This window comes from Dreissena polymorpha, chromosome 1 (assembly GCF_020536995.1).
Source record: "Dreissena polymorpha isolate Duluth1 chromosome 1, UMN_Dpol_1.0, whole genome shotgun sequence".
Taxonomy (NCBI): domain Eukaryota; kingdom Metazoa; phylum Mollusca; class Bivalvia; order Myida; family Dreissenidae; genus Dreissena; species Dreissena polymorpha.
Genome location: NC_068355.1, coordinates 17,343,002 through 17,360,347, shown reverse-complemented (window position 1 = coordinate 17,360,347; position 17,346 = coordinate 17,343,002). Strand labels below are relative to the sequence as shown.

The window sequence follows — 17,346 nt, the reverse complement described above, 5'->3', positions numbered from 1 at the left end:
CCCTTTAGGGGGGGTTACGTATTCCATATTGCGGACAATAATTTTTTTATTTCGTTGAGTATGGATGAAATAGAAAAATTAAGTAAATTAGTACCCCACATACAGGCGTATAATACCATGTGGCATGGGGTAAGTTATATATTTAACATGAACATCGTGTTTATCTAATTTTAGAACAGGACAAAATAGTGGCTATTTAAACTTATAGTGTGAAAATATTTTCCACCTGTAAAAAGATTCTGAACCACGATAAATACAGAAAAATTTCTATGGTGACTGTAGATCTTGAATAAGTTGACTATATCCACACTTTCAGATGCTTTTTGAGCTAAATCACCAATGACTAAAATTTTGAAGTCAGATTCCATTGACCACACATCCATGTCTTCTTTGCTTGGTAAACCCTCATGAAATTCAATTGTTTCTATTTGCTTTTTCATATTATCAAATAAGGGTTGATCTGTCGAAAAGCAATAAATGATTTTTTTAAAATCCCCGTTAACATGAATTGCGCATTTTCAAACACATTCAAAAGAAATGATGACTTTCCGCTACCACTTGATCCGGCAATAATGAAAGTTGCAGGGCATTCAAATTTAATACAACAACAACAACAACATGACGTTTATTAAACTCAAATCACAAATACAGTGACGCATGAGTATACAGTGGCAATGCATTTTTTATAAAAAGGTATTAACAATTGTGACATGGTGTTAACTATTATTAAGAAATTATAAGAGAGAAAGAGAAATGAAGATAAGATATGGGACATACATTTGAATTGAGTGGGGGAATGCTGATGTTGACCTAAGAAATAAACATTATTTCCTTTGGCCTCAATAACCTGTTTGTTTACCTGGGTAACTGAAACAGACTATAGTTATGTTGTTGTTTTTTCGTTTGGCTCTATTTAAAGCCCATTGAATTTGATTGGTTAATTTATTTTTAGCTATGGCTCTTCGCTGATCTATGTGTAAACCCTGTTATTAGGTCAGAAATGTGCGTTTTATTTGTGTTTTCACTCTTTTATCTGTGGAATAATCGCGGAGAGTGATTCTAGTTCTTCTTGAATGCTCTGAGCTTTTATGAGTACATACGTACAGCTCGGAGGGTCAATAGCTGGGAGTTGGATTATTGCAACTAAGAGTGATTCATTAGTAGTTTGCATATTAACTTAAGTAATGTGGAGATTTAAAATGTGTGCACTGTACTTGTCTGTTTAAGGTAATTGCATTTGGGATTAATTGGAGTATTGAAATGATGATCAAATGTGAAATGACACGTTCACGTTACAATGACCGATGTTTATCCACAACATTGTCAGGCCAGATAACCATGTCCATGTTTGACTTGTGTCAGTGACCATGTGATTCGTAAGTAAAACTTTATGTTATTGTTTCAGCAAGTAGACTAGCTGTATAATATAATATTATAATGTACAAAAATTTGACCTACAGTAGTGAAATTGCATGACATACAATACTGTGCATGTATTTTTGTAAGTGTACACATGGCACATGAAGTCTTATTAACTGTAAAGGTGAAAGGTATAGATGAGTTTCAAGTGTCATTGATTAGAAACATATATCATTGAGTATTTAAGTAAGGTTAACATTAAACTTGAGGTACAAACATGCACATTGCATACAATTTGGCTAGTGAAAAGTTTAAAATATAAATTACAATTTGTTAACAACAATTAAGAGTAAATAAGTAATTTGTGGTATTGATAATGGTTGCCGGATTGGAAAAAAAATATGCATAAACAATATTTTAAACATGTGTAGTGAATGAAGTAAGGAATTCAACATTTACTACGATGTAGTAATACCAATTAATATGTAAGATACTGTATGCATTCATCTTATAAAATATTGATTGATTAATTGAAACAGGGACCTATACAAACATATGTATAGGTGTATAGGTCCCTGATTGAAACAAAATGCCAAATATACTGACTGTATAAGAAAAATATTTTGTTCTCTACATAATTAAGCTTATCATCGGGTTACTGTTTAAAGTAATATTTTTATGGATGTGGATAAGTCCTATAAAATGTAATTGTGAAAAAAAATAAAAAATAAAAATAAATAAATAAATAAAAGATGATAAACATATGCACCAAGCTAAAATATTCAACGGGTTTATGTTTGAAATAATATTTTTATGAATTTGTATAAGATTTTAATCCTTTAAGGTTCTTGTAGTCAACAATTCTTTGAATTTTAGTGTATTTGTTCTTCAGTAGTAGTATCCTTTTATAAACTTCTTTCTGTGTTCACTAACAAACGGACATATAAGTATGTAGAGAATAAAATCATTTTGTATTAATTAGTTATACTTAATTTTTTAATAAAACTTTTTTCTTTAACATTTTTCATTCAGGTTATTTCAAATACACTTTTGTCTTGTAATTATTTTCTTCAATGTCCTAAAATAGTTTTATCTTTGTGATTATTATAGGTCTATTTTTGAACTTTTGTTGAAGTAAATATTTTCTAAATAATTTTCTACAAATTTCGTTTTTTTAAACTACTGATTCAAAAATATTTTTCTTAAAACTATTTCTTAGGCTTTTTTTTTTTTTTTTTTTTTTTTTTTTAATAAAACTTCTTCCTAAAACATTGCTTTTCTTAAAAAAATAAAAAAATAAAATCACTCATAAATAAATTTCTTAAACTAAGTTTCCTAAACCATTCACCTTAAAAATATTTTCCATTTAACTCTTTTTCTATTTAGCTTTCAACTTTTTAAAATTATTTTCATAAAACCATTTTGCATAAATTAGTAATGCTAATTTTTTGTGTGAAGATTTTAATTTAAACTTTTTGCTTTAACATTTTTCATTCAAGTAATTTCAAATACAATTTTGTCTTGTAATTATTTTCTTCAATGTCCTAAAATAGTTTTATCTTCATGTGATTATTGTTGATCTATTTTCTTTTCAACTTTTGTTAGAGTCAATATGTTCTAAATAATTTTCTACAACTTTCGTTTTTTAAACAACTGCTTCAAAAATATATTTTTTTAAACAACTGCTTCACAAATATTTTTCTTAAAACTATTTCGTAGTTTTTTGTTTTTTTTTGTTTTTTGGTTTTTTATAAAACTTAATTCTAAAAAAGTTCTTCAACTTTGTCCTAAAACATTGCTTTTCTAAAAATAAAAACACTTGTAAATAAATTTCTTAAACTTAGTTTCTAAAACATTCTTCTAAATTATTCACGTAAAAAAGTTCACCTGTAAATAAATTTCTTAAACTTAGTTTGAAAAACATTCTTCTAAATTATTCACATTAAAAAAATATTTTGCTTTCAACTTTTTTTTTTTTTTTTTTTTTACTTTCCAAAATCAAATTTTCAAAAATATATTGCATAGTGTTCTCATTTTATTTTATTTTTCTTAATCTAATTTTCAAAAAAGTCCGAATAACTTTTTATACTAAATTATTTCTTAAGCTTATTTTCAAAAAACAGTTTCTTATATTTAAAAAAAAACAAAAACATGTGTATAACTTCTCAGATTCAAAAAATTATGTTCATATGTGTATAACTTTCCAAATTCATAAAATTATAAGACCATTTTGCTTTAATGATTAAAAATATTGAAGATTTTAATTAAAACTGTTAACTTTTTACATTTTTCAATGTTCTAAAATAGTTTCATCTTCATGTGATTATTGTTGATCAAATATTTATCTCACACGTGTTTGTTCCATTTGTTATGTTATCGAGGTGGTGTGTATATCAATTCCTAAATGTTTTGCTAATACGAAGATTTTTTAATAACATTTTCATACAACTTAATTCTTAAAAAAAAATTGTTCTTTAACTTATTTTCAAAAACTTTCTCATAAAACACTGCTTTTCTAGAAAAAAATTCACTCGTAAATTAATTTCTTAAACTTATTTTAAAAAACTTTCTCCTAAATACATAAACCTACGTTTTTTATTCAAATTCTTTAAATTATTTTCATTAGTAAAATTATTTTCATAAAACCATTTTGCATTAATGAGTTATATTAAACAATGTTGAAAATTTTAATTAAAACTTTTTGCTTTAACATTTTTCATTCAAATACAATTTTGTCTTGTAATTATTTTGTGTAATTATTTTCTTCAATGATCTAAAATAGTTTCATTTTAATTTGATATTAACTATCAAAACCAGCCATTACTTGTTTAGATATTAATTATGTGATAATTGTTTATCAAATTTAATATGATCTCACACGTGTTTGTTCCATTTGATGTTTAATCGTGATGGTGCTTTTATCAATTCCTAAATGTTTTGCTAAACATAATGTGCTCACAGTTCTCTTGTTATATTTTAAGTGGTGAATATTTGCATACATTGTCATTTTCCTCACTGCCTTTAATAACAGAGACATCTTCTGGTGATAAGTTTAATACTATGTACTTGCAACTAGTTTCATATTGTGTTTCTGTTCACGCGTAATATTTATATCATGAGTATATGACTCAGACAATACAATTTTAAAACTGATTTTATCTAGTTTTTTCTATGACCTCAGTCACCTCACAACAAACAAAAGACACATGCCTTAAGTGTCTTAAATTGTTTTGTGATTTTAACAGTTGCAAATATCTTCGATCACCCTCATTCATTTTGCTTTTTATCAAGAGAATGTACTTGTATGAAAATAATTGACTGTGCAAAAAAAAAAAAAAAACCAAAAAAAAACCAAAAAAAAAAAAATACACGTGTTATGCTTTAACAAATAAAGTTTTAGAGTTCGTTATTTTTTAGTAATATCATATTTTTCACAATAAAACTAAATAAAAAAAATGGCGCATAAGTTACATAATTCTCAAACATAATGCCTTTATAAAGAGAAAAAAACTTTTGACATTTTAATCACTGAATAGCTTATTGCATTCTAGGTATATACACGGAGTAGTGTTAACATTGCACGACTGAACACAGGAAAGCATTCTTATATTGTAATGCATATTATGGTGGGAATGTATATCTAAACAATAAACTCATACCCGCTATTCTTATTTTGGTTTTGTTTTTATAATTTTCAAAGAATTGTTTGTGAACATTGCTTACTGAAACTGTCGAATAATTACATTACATCTTTTAAAAGTTACATCTCTACTTTATGAAATTTTATCTCCCTTACAACCTTAAAATCTAATCGGATATCACAGCTTTAAATCAATAACAATAACTATGAATGTGAACGTAAATATCTGAATAAAAATAGGTTTTAACCATTAAACAAAAATCATTTCCCTCTTGCGTGTTTATATACTGCACCAATTATGTTTTAATCCAGTATGTACATGCATTTTTCTTATTACCGATTAGCTGAACATTATTCATATTTAATAAATTCATAACATTATTCATAAGTTAATACAAACATATCAATCGACTTTAAAATTGTAATGGGACCTGTAAACAATTAAAACTAGGATCATCGCTTTGGAGAGATAATTACCAAGCATTTGGATGTTAAGATATATCCGATGAAAATCACTAGATTATTTCACTTGCTTTGTAAATGATCAAAGTTAATCAGCGTGAATCGTACATGTAAACAAAACTTTCACGCCTGTTACTCTGACCCGATGAAATCACGTGACCAAGTCTACTACACCCGTCAATCACTTTCCCACGCACTTGTCAATAACCTATAGTCTGTTCCAATATTTGAAGTTACTAATCATTTAAAATGTATTACGCCCAGGTAAAAGACCAATTACCAGGTCATATAATCAACTAGACACACACCACGTCTCCAATGCCCTAAATAATAATTACCTAGGAAAATGTATGTTAGTTATTTCCCAAATAGATCTTACCAAACCATGTAATGTGAAAATTATGCGTCTATGACTATATTGTTCTGTATACTCATGTATTGCAATTGTAACTTGAGTTAAATAAAGTTCTGTTCTGTTCTGTTCTGGAATTTACATGGAAAAAAGACATGCTGATCATTTAACCCAGAATTTATCTCAAAGCACACACATTTAAATATAAAGTTAACCCGATTGCAATTAAAAAATGAAAACCATTGAAATAGAATATCACATAAATTGATTTACTTTATAGCTTCTCGATGACTAGATATAAGCCTAAGCTGTAGATTAATTTTGATTCGAAATTTACTAAACATCAACAACATGGCTTTTTTGTCACACATTTTTAGGATTAACTCGCTAATTACCAATTATATTTATTGAAATGACACTATCATCTGTTTATTTTTATTGCTTCATGATATGTTTGATCACGTCTCTTTCATTCATATTCTCACCGATCGTCAAACATTGAATAAGTGCGTTTGATATTTTTTCAATTTATTACATCTCTAATATTTTAGAGGCAGAACATAAAAAAAGACTTAACAAAAGAATAAAACAACTTAACAAACTTATTTCGGCTTCAAATCATACTGCTGACATTCGTAAAGTAAACCAAATAAAGCCTTTAGGGCTTTCCCAAGCAGATGTTATTGGTTTAAAGTAACGGGTTGTTTTTGCAACGCATAGGAATCTTGATTATTCAACCAGTTGTTGATAAAATTCAAAGTAAACTCTCCTGGGTATTTTTTTCTCAATATGTGTTGTAATTTCACAGCACCTACATAACTGCCAGGTTGCTTAGCATTAAAATAGTATTCTGAAAGAATACGCTCCTTTTGTAATTTATCCATGGTTAATCAATATTGCTTGTTTATTTATAAACATTGACAGTGTGCACTATTCGAAAACAACTTTAAAAATGAACAACACGAATACTTCAATGCATATAAAATATTTATTTTATACACATAGTGATCTCATTACAAAACATGTTCAGTACATAATTTTATTTGTTAAATGTGATAAAACACTGATGAGTTTTCTGATATTTCTTTGTTTACAAACATGTGCTTTTCAACTCTCTCAATTGTCCCCCCTACATTCAACAAGACTGGAGGAGTATTCCCCCTTACATTAGCAATCAAATAAAACAGTATGTTCCCTTATACTATACAAAGTTAATATTATAAACATAATAACATTACAAAATATCAAACATTTACAAAACATGTCAACAATTTAAGGTAACAATCTTTTCAAAGTATTACATTGAGAAATATTAAGGGTTACACCAAAATCTGTAGCATTTCCGTTTGCAAAATGTCGTATGTCTATATATGTTTGGTTGCTTATTTTACAAAATGACAAAAACACATTATTTTCTAACGAAAATTGTTCCGTTCGATACAATAAAACCAATGGTGTTGTATTCATTTCAGAAGGCTTCCATTGCTGTGGAGTGCATTGAACGACATCATGGCCTAGAAGAACATACCCGGGGATAATACCAGCAGCAACAAGTGTAAGTAAAGTTATCCTTTTCATCATGACAGTTCTACACTTCACGTTTTTTGCTTTTTGTAAAAGTTCGTTCTGAATATTTACATTGTTTACATCATACACAAAAGATACATTCCCATCAATATTATCTGAACACTCCATTTCTACTAGAAGATCAATCCTTGACTGAATAATAACGTTGAATTACTGTGTTTTTAAATCAGTTACAGCGAAACAATCTGTCTTCTATTTGTGTAATCGTAAGCACCATTTTTTTCATCTTGGCTTTCCATTGATCCGTTTTCATTATGGCTAGAAAGTCTTTGCTCTCTATAACTCGTTTGTGAAGGAAAACCATCTCTGGGGTAATATTCGAAATGGCCATCATTTCTTCCCAAGAACGTATTATGGCATTTTCATCGACTTCTTTCAGCATATCCTCGAAATAAAACTCAAGTTGATACTCCTCATCATCACATATCATGAGGCAGTCATGTTCTTTCTGTGAAGGGTGATTGGTTTGACAACCATAACAGTTCTTTCGAACAGTCATTGTTTTGACTTCACATCAAGCTTTTGCGTATAAAAAGTCAAAGTAGGAACGCATCATCATGACACTCGCTGAAGTTGAGATGTCTAATTGAGGGGGTGATGAAAATTCCACCCCCTCAGTCATGTTATTCTCTTCTTTCCCCATTTCATTGTTTAATGATAAAACACTATGTCCATCTTTACAACTGAGCTTAAAATCTTGAGATGATGAACAAGCCATATTCACTATGTGCTTCTGTCACTTGTTGAAGTGGGAATGAAACACAGTACTTGAGGATTTCTTTATATAGCTTTATATCTAACGAATTTTGTTTTCAAATTTTTCAGATCACGCAACCGCCAAAATGCACGCCGCCATTTTGAAGCATGTCTGAGTGAACCGATGGTTTCCATGGATTCCATGAAGATTCAATTGATTTGTTGGTTTTTAATTGTCCAATTATTTTTAAAAATAAACATTTTGGTGAATGCTGTTTGTGTTCTTCCAACGGATCATCTTCTTTCCCCCATTGGTGTAATCGTACTGCACACGAAAAACATTCTACTGTATCGTTTTTACCTGTGTAATAAAAGCCAGCTGATGATAACTGAAACTTGTTCGGTTGAATTTGAGGTGACCATAGATTAAATGTTTTAAGTCTATCTTCATAAAATGTGAGGTGTTCAAATTTGAACTCGAGTTCTTGAAATGCATTCATGGTGACTGTCCCTCTAAAAATGAAATCAGTAGTTCAACACTTTCTTTTAAACTACACATCGTTTCAAACATTGTCGTTGGTAAAATCAACTTGTTTTTTCCTTTTTTAAAAACCAGTTTTACTCGAGATCGTCTCTTTTTCAAAACTAGGGTAAAGTTATTGTCAAGTGTACAACTTATTTCTTTACACACCGGTGACCAGGTTATGTTTTCAAAACCATATTGCTTAAAATAAGATAGTGTATCTTCAGAAAACAGTAACTGTGCCTGTGCCATTATTCTATACGAAAATACACGCACGTATTGTACCCGCAAACGTCCACAAAAATTACACAAATGGATGAAAAGATAAACCACTTAATCCAACAACACTATTAAACCGTGCATACTTGTACCTTAACGATCTTATTATAACGCATCAATATGACGGATCCATCCTACATTAAACCGACTTAAATCGTCAATATAGCGGCAATCATTCAAACCGCCAAAATGCTCACGTATTATATTTCAAACCGACGGAGACCGTCAAGATGGCCGCAAAACCGCCAACATTCTTACTCATACGAAACCGCTAAAAACCGACGGAAGTGAAACCGTCAAGATGGCGTCAAACCGCCAACATTCTTACTCATCATATATCAAACCGCCAAAAACCGACGGTTGTAAACCGCCAAGAAGACCGCCAAACCTATCAACCAATCAGAAGACCGATCTCACTCCATTTCAACCAATCAGAACGTTGGGATCTCAAAGATGGCGTCCAAGATGGCGACGAAATACCTACTTTCCTACTACTTACATAAATTTCATACATAAATATACGTCTGGGTAGGGGCAACCGGTAAATAAACGTAACGGCGGTCGCTGTTCTTATCGATAATTACGGGGGACGAACAATACCAATGCCAATGCTTTTCAGGAAGAGAATTGTGCTCGAAAACATAAGAGATGAGACCATTGTTCCGTGATATCTTAGTAGGACCGGCATAGAGAATTCGTTGGTTTTAATCGGGGAAGTCATAGCACCCACTTGCCGTCGATCTCATGCCATTGATACCGTTCCGCAGGTGTGAAAAAAGGGCGCGGAAACCTTTGATTTAAATGATAATAATTATAACATTGTTTTGATTTTCAAACAGCAAATAAGTAGAATTTAACCAAAAATCTTTAGAGTAGTTGCCATTTGTTTACATTTGACATCACATGACTTGGTTTTTGCAAAACGTTTGAACGACAGTGTTGTATCTTTTCTTATTAAAGCTTACGTTGATAATTACGTTTATCTTAAATTGTTGTGTTGCTTTATACATGATATATGCAGGGATGGAAATTAGTGGTTGCCCGTGAGCCCGGGGCAAGTATTCATTCATAAGGGACGACACTTTCCGTATTAATAATGTTTTTCGATTCAAAGAAGTCTTTTCTCAGCAAAAACCAAGTTTTAGCGGAAAGTGGCGTTCCTGATTAGCCTGTTCTTACTGCACAGGCCCTGGGACGCCACTTTACGCACATGAATTGAATCCCTTTTTCACAGAGCATTTCTCATTTATATTTCAAATACGTAAACCGGCGTTTTAAGAACAGAAATGTTTTGATGCTTTTTTGCATATAACCATTAGACTCGATTTTTTATCGCATTTTGAATAATCGCGATCATGCAGAATCTTCATTAACAATATGGCTTTGCTGTCTACATTGATGCCACGTTTGAAAACAAACAGGTAGCCTCCATCAAATATATTAAACTCTTTGGCTTATTTAATATAGCATAAATTGTTATTTTAAATTTAAAATTAATCAATATTCAAAGGGGTTTTGTTATAATTAATTTGGAAATAATTTAATCATCGTGATTATTTTAACAAGTGTAAATATCATACATAGCCGGTAAAGAGTAGGGAGTCTTAATATTTTCTCTCTGTCAAGATTGTCACGTAGTGTGTTATTAGTTGATTGCATTGCGATGAAAACAACTATTGATACGTTTTCAGTAAACAATAAACAAAGTATTTCAAACAACATTTGTACATTGTATTTTTTAGCTTTTAATTTGTTGTTAAAGTGCAAGACCGCCGACTATTAACAAAATATGCTTTGTACAAACTGACGTTTTGACTGCAGTTTAATATTAAACCATTTATGCCTAGCGTATAGAGAAAAGGCATTGGCAAACAGCGTAGGCCCCGATGAGACGCCGAATGATGCGGCGTCTCATCAGGGTCTGCGCTGTTTGATTAAAGGAAATTCTGTAAGAAGTATTCGAAATATAGAATTAAATATACTAGACATCCCTAATTTTGGAAATAAATTGATCCAATTTAGAAGGATGGGAGAGTCCACTTGGCATAACTGGTTTAAACTACATACAAAAAGTAAAACAAAATAAACGTTTTTCGTAATACTAAATTATAACTTAGAAACATGCGTTGGTGTTCATTTTATCGGCTCGCTTTAATGTGTGCTTTAATTATGTATTAATTTAAGCAACCCATTATAATTGCTCAGGCTTCCAGGTAACAATAGAAATCACTTTATATAAGTGCCACAATAAGTGCTTTAGTGGAACGCTCAATGTGGTGGGTTTGAAGGTGAGAATACATAGAACTCGATCACAGGAGTTCAATTTCAGTATAACAGCACAATCTTAATTGTTTTGCTTCAGGAAAGTGCAGTTGAAATCTAATGAATTCCATTTTAGTTGAATCAATTTGAGTGTACTCGAAAGATATCATTGCTAAAGATGATGGGCGAATTATGTACACACTTTATATTTCAAGCGTTTGAGCACTGATTTCGTTTCATTTTAAAATACTTGGCATTATATTCGGGAGTATCGGCTACGTCATTAAATTTACAATAATATCACGATTAATGAGTATATAAGAGATTTTATTAAGTTCTGCTTTCGGTAAAATGGAATATCATAGTGCGAACCCTCGAAATGTCAACAGGACTCTTATACCTATTATTTCTGCGTCCTGAGATGCATCACGAATATCTGGAATATTGCAAGTTATTATGCTGAGTATCGAAATATTGTCTCCAAGAATGGCTTAAGCTGATAGTCGTATTTAGACTATCTTATCGCGCGTCAGAAAGTTATACTAGTGTAGATGTCGTGAATATAAAACTATTTATTAATTGAATTGGACATGAATTGCTAGTACTATTGTCTGACATAACAGCGCTTTGAGATGAATGTTTTATTTGCATCATACCACCGCATTGATAGCTGCCTGATATAACGTTGCCTGATATATATTTTTTGTATATCATCGTCAACAGGAAGTTCTTACATCAGTCATGTGTGGAGGATGGTCATATTACTCGGAATCAACTATATCGTAATCATCTTTAGGGAAAATCAAATCAGATTCAACAGAACAAACAATTTGATACCAAGATGAAATATATTTTAAACGCAAAATGAAAATTAAGCGCGCGTGCTCATGACGTCATTATTAACACGTCAAACGACAAAAGTCATGTTCGTTTCCGCTAAAACTGCAGCTTTTAGCGATTTTTTTTTCATTATTTCTTTAAAATCGGGGACGTAGACGTATTTTAAACAGAAAAACAGGTTACTGTCTGATCTTTTTGTAAAATATCAGGCTCGGAAAAAAATAAAATAATATTATTCTAAGCCTTGCCTGATATATTACAAAAATATCAGGCAGTAACCTGTAATTCTTTCTATATTCGCATTTTTGTGATTAATTCTAGGTTATATGTGAGGTGGGGTATATCTTTAAACAAATTCAACCCCATGTTGCTTTTCATTGACGGCGGTGACTATAGATTTGATAATTTGTATTGTTTAGATATGTGTTGAATGTTGTCCCTGTTGAATAGGCACTTGGTTACTTGTATTATATTGTATTATATTCTGTAATATTGTATAATATTTGTACTATATTGTATAATATTTGTAAAGACTAAAAGATGACAACAAACATGAATCTCCTGATGATATTTCTGGAGTTAAGTTATTCAGATATTTAAATAAGATCGCCTTGGCTAAACATTCTGATTTGCTAATAACGTCATGATTATGAACGTTTATGAACGGATCGTTAATTCTGATATAATGAATACTACGTGGATATATTATATTAGGCGTAAAGTGAAGGTAATGCATTCCTCTGCATTATATTAATATTTATAGCTTTGCCAATAAAACATAATATAACAGAAACTACTAATAAAGTGACACGATGGACGTTGCCAGGAGACCATTTCTTTGGAAAATCGAGTCCTAAGCAAGCAAACTATTGCATTACCGTATTACCTGTGTTTCAACATTGCTATCGAAGTCGTTTACATATACTATATTTAAATGCCCATCATGGTTATAGACTTTGTTTTATTACTATTTATTTTCATTGAAATCGCAATTACTTACGTACGCCTTCATAAAAACCTGTATTGCACAATTTCAAATGTAATGTGTTGCGGATGCGCCAACATTGTAGTCATAATCTCGCGTAGCTAGGAGAATAGCTTGAGAACGCACTTTTATTTTTTTTAATCCCTATTAAGGCTAATGATAGACTGGTAATTTTGATAGGCCAGCTTACCCCAATGTGTTTCTGCTAGCTGGTCATTGTGAGTAAATGTGTGTCTGATATACAAGCTTGGGAATTGCGTAAATAAGTGTTGGGTATCATTCACTGTCGGGGAATATGTTGCATACAACAAACCTGGTCGTTTTAAGGCATATATTGAAGTTACTACCAAAAGCATTCAAATCCGCAGCATTTATTCGATAACAATCATTAACATTAAATAGTTCAAATATGCAACCATAAATTATTGCCTGTTATTATGCGTGAATGGTTGCAATTCAATAATTAATGAAACACATAGCGCATGGTTTACTTTCGCACAGGATAGTGCTACTTTTTTCATTATCCCTGAAATTTTGCAGCAAATAGTTGGTTGTGTTCAGCCCTTCTATCAATAAAACTTACATTAGCAAAACGAGTTTTAGCTGACACTGTTTACATAAATTTGGACTTTGTGTCACGAAATTAAATTTATTACAAACAGATTCACTATATACATTCAATCATTATCTTAAATTCAGCCTTCATTTAAATGTTATGCCGTATCAGTGGTGTTTTGTACATAATTATTGCAATAAACATCTTCATTGGAAATATGAAGGACTAACGCGAAATAGAGCATCAACATGTTTTATACTCATTACAACGCACGAATATCTTGCAATATTGTGGAAAGCAATTACTATATTGGACAAAAAAATAGTACAAAATCCATTAACTAGAGCCAACATGTGACATACACGTGAATAACTAGAGCGAACAAGTGACATCCCAGTGAATCACTAGACCGAACATGTGACATACCCGTGAATCACTAAAGCGAATATGTGACATAACCGTGAATCACTAAGCGAATATGTGACATAACCGTGAATCACTAGAACGAATATGTGACATAACCGTGCATTCCTAAAACGAACATGTGACATACCCGTGAATCACTAGAGCGAATATTTTAATGCTTAATTATAAAATCTTATAAAGAAATGCCTATTTTTATTAAAATTATGACCATGTAGATTTAGTCTACTATATACACTGCGGTCATATTTTGTCCTGATTTTGATTTGTCCCAAGCAATATAGAGGTCTTTCCAGAAGACACAAATATCACAGTACAACAAAGTTATTTAAATGTTGCGTTTTTTTCGGGGTTGTAAGTAAGTTTTCAAAACGTACAAAGTAATGTGTACTTCGATTACAGAGGATAATCACGTGATAGTCACGACGGCGACATCCATGGCGAGACAGGAATTTTTCGCCGTTGTAGACCCTTTATTACTATTTTAAATGCCGCTCACGTTCCTGCCATATCAGCCCGAAAGTTACTAGTGTTTATTTTGTATTACTATCGCTCTATTTCTCTTTTTTACGCAGTGAAACTTTTTTTGCGCGATGGCCTAATTACAGCTCCACTAAGAAAATTCGCAGCAAGTAAACGCATATAACTGTCTAACTGGAAAGTGAGCGTCGTTGAAAAATTAACCAAGAAGTATTACAAAGTATAAAACGGCTAAAACATGTATGTGCATGGACGTCGCAATCATGACTATCACTTTAATACACCACTGGAGTAGATCCGCATTGGGAATAAGTGCTAAATGATTTTTTGTCACATGCACGTATCATTTTCCAATTTTACTACTTAACGTTATTTGTTACTTAACTGTGCAAAGCAAAAAGCGTATTGCTTTCGATTAATTCTTCTGAAAGATATTTCTAATTGTTGAAGATCAATATGTTCTAACAACCCCATTATGGACATATTGACTACAATGCCTCAGGTCACGTCATTTAAACAGACATTGCTCTTTTTTTTAAATTCACATTAAATTTTCCATTTTGAATGCACTCGAAGGACTCATCGAAATAAAGATCACTTGAAAAAGAAAGCGTTAACATTTCTTTACAATATGATGATCTTTTTAAAATCTGAAAAACAAACGCTTACTGAAACATGAGGAAATAGCTTTTTTTTTCTCCTAAAACCTAATAAAATATTTTTTCTTTAAATCTTATGACTTAACGATAAGTATATAATATTTATTGTAATTCCAGTTATGAGCTTTTAAATGCTGTTTTAATATAAGGAGTGATTCGACTCGTCAAATATCACATTCATTTTCTCAAATATGCACTATATATAAAAAGAAAGCCCAATGTTAAAATCTTACAAACCAATCGTTATTTTGAGTCTTCGTTTATTTAATATTTAAGCATTAAATTCACAGAACTCAATTTGGATGTTAGCAAATATATTTTCAGAAGATTTTCAATGGATGTAAACACAAAAATCAGGTTAAAATTCAGTACGTAGTGCATTAATTATAATATAATTATAATTTCCCATCCGGACACTTGAAGATTTAAAACTCGAGGAAAAGACAATTAGTTATTTTTTAAATTCTTATTAAGTGGTACTTTAACAAAAAACACCGAATAAATATATAATGCGTAAAGGTTAATGACATTTTTATTATAGCTCGTTATTACAGGAGCAACAAGTAAACGCCAGATTTCAACAAATAGTTGACCGTTATGATAGAATATTAATGTGTTTTTTTCATTAAAAAATATGCACATGACAAGGAAACTTACGTACCTCTTAAAATGATATTCCACAGAAATTTATCACAGCCACCGCATAAAAAACTTTTATTTGTGATTAAATAAAAAAAAACATCAACTAGCGATGTGTTCATGTGAGGAATGTCAACACCAATGTTTTTCCGATAGCCAATACGTTTATAGTGGTTTACCTGGCAAACGGCAGCGCACGACAGTCGCTACTACCGGTTGCCAATAAATCTTCCATAAATACCAGGGCCTTTGCATGATTTATTATGATAATTCAAGTGGGCTTAAATATTCAGTAGCACTATAATGGTCGATACACCGTTGTAAATATCTCGTTAAGTAAGATGACATCAAGTCATTAACAAAAACGGCATTGTACAAAAAATATCAAAATACATGTATTTTAACAATATATTAAGGCGACGCACGCCGCTTCTTAATCTCCGTCATTTGACTTTGCACAAGGCGATATCATAAAGTCGATATTTGAAAAGATACATTAAAATAATTTCCAATCCAAAATCACGTAAAATGAGATGCATATGTATATGATTGCACTCCGGTTGCCACACTGACATTACTGAACCAAGAGTGTCCCTATCACGGGTAAAATTGCCTATCCAATGAGCCAAGTTACGTCTTGGGTAAATTATCAGGAATAGGAGACTATTGTATAACAGAAAACCGGTTTGTCAGCGTTTTATTTTATGCTTTCCGGTGGTTTATAGAGAAATATCAGTGGATTAAAACTGATAATTTCACTGTTTCAAACAATGAAAATTATCAGTGAAAATTATCGATAATTTTCACTGTTTCTGTTAAATGACGTCATTTTTTGACGAAATGACGTCATTTTCCCAACGAAATTCTTTAGTTTAACTCTTTAACAATGTATATAAACTGTGAAAAAAGCATAAAATAAAAAGAAAATTTGTTGGTTTTGGTGCATTATCGATTTTAATTCACTCGTGATCATATCAAATATATATTTTATTTTCTATGAACACTCGTGAATTAAAATCGATAATCCATCGAATCCAAGAAATATCCTCTATATAGTTAATACAAAAAGTACGGAGGCTTATCGGACACTCCATAATGAAAGCAATATCAATCACACATATGTGTTAAAACTCACTTTAGTTACACCGTACTCTGAAAATATGAACTTAAATATTAATGGCAAAATATGTTAATTATTAATACATCATGGATTGCACAGAAAGTATATATGACACATTCGCCACTTGCTTAGCTCAACAATTGACATCTTTCCTTGACAAAGCCACACACGTTTATCGATTAATGTGTTATTACTATTGACAGGTATGTGTATTAGGTTAATACACATACCTTCTATTGATCATAAATGCACTAATTGAGTCGTTCGTCATTATTGCAATTCTAAGAAATAACAGAATGGAGTAAATTCCGAAATAGGAGAAGCTACGATCATTTCCATAAAACCGTTTCTGCAAGATTCGACGATAAATCTTAAATTGGCGCCCAATCGACCATACGCTGTGTCGATTATATCCGGTTTTTATCGAGTTTTGAATACTCAGTCAACCACTATAAAATATGATACATTGATCGAATTAATAAAT

At 31.1% G+C, this 17,346-nt stretch overlaps 1 long non-coding RNA gene across 1 annotated transcript; it reads left to right on the top strand.

The window, feature by feature from the left end:
• Positions 1-787: 787 nt before the first annotated feature.
• On the top strand, positions 788-8,366 carry LOC127872823 (uncharacterized). The gene is made up of 3 exons (XR_008045800.1): positions 788-1,376; positions 7,286-7,368; positions 8,226-8,366. It is a non-coding gene; the product is annotated as an uncharacterized LOC127872823 (long non-coding RNA).
• The last annotated feature ends 8,980 nt before the right edge of the window (positions 8,367-17,346 follow it).